Below are 1,115 nucleotides of genomic sequence, written 5' to 3'. Positions count from 1 at the left end.
TATTCGATTGATGTCTCATGCCTTCCTAAAATATATAAAACCAAGTCATACCCCAACTATCTTGGGCACACATTCTCAGGACCTCCTGAGGGTTGTGTCATGGGCCATGGTCACTCTTATTTGGTTCAGAATAAATCTCTTCAAATATTTTACAGTTTAACTCTTTTTGTCAACAGATGTGTTAAGTAGTTTTAATGAATCATTCATTTTCAAATATTTATCTGTCTGCGAATGGTAGCAGAAACGAAAATTCAAACTGAACAATGACATGGTCAGCAAAATCTCTAAGATGAATAAGCTTATTACTACCACAGGCCCTTGGCCTTGTTTTTGCCAAAAGTTTGTAGAACTGTTGTGAAGTTTCTACCCTAAACCAATGAATCAGGAAACCTAAAGTAATTATACATTAACTGCTACAATTTAATGAAGACCTAACATGTAGGAACTTTTCTAAAGGCCCTCCAGCAATATTAGGACTCTAAACCAGTGAACTAGGTTTATAAATTTATAAATTTATGGCTATAAACAAGTTGCATATTTCATTTTTTACAATTCCTACACTAAGGATAAACTATAAAAAAGATTTTTCTATAGTTAAAACAATCCATTAGCAGCATTAATTTGAAAAACATCTAAAATAATCTTCTGATAAAGTAATGGTATAGTCCTTCAAAAATATCTTAGGATAATTACACCCACATCAGTGAATATGTGGTCTATTATAGACATGGTTTTTCAAAACAAAAGTATCAATTCAATGCAATAAAAATCAAGAACTAGGTATAATGATAATTTTATGTTATTTAACATCTGAAAATAAATGGAGAAATGGTGGCTACTGGTTCATGGTAACTGCCTATATCTTATAATTATATTCATATATGGGGACCCTATATAAGAAAAGCAGGCTAACCTGATAAATTATAAATAAAGTCAAAATATATTAATCCAAGTAATTATGATAAGTTCACATTATTCTGTAGTTATATATTTATTAAGAATGTTTGGCCGGGCGCGGTGGCTCAAGCCTGTAATCCCAGCACTTTGGGAGGCCGAGGCAGGTGGATCATGAGGTCAAGAGATCGAGACCATCCTGGTCAACATGGTGAAACCCC

The sequence above is a fragment of the Cebus imitator genome, unplaced genomic scaffold, assembly GCF_001604975.1.
Source record: "Cebus imitator isolate Cc_AM_T3 unplaced genomic scaffold, Cebus_imitator-1.0 Scaffold164, whole genome shotgun sequence".
Classification (NCBI taxonomy): domain Eukaryota; kingdom Metazoa; phylum Chordata; class Mammalia; order Primates; family Cebidae; genus Cebus; species Cebus imitator.
The sequence above is the reverse complement of the archived record's forward strand: the minus strand, read 5'-3'. Positions refer to the sequence as shown.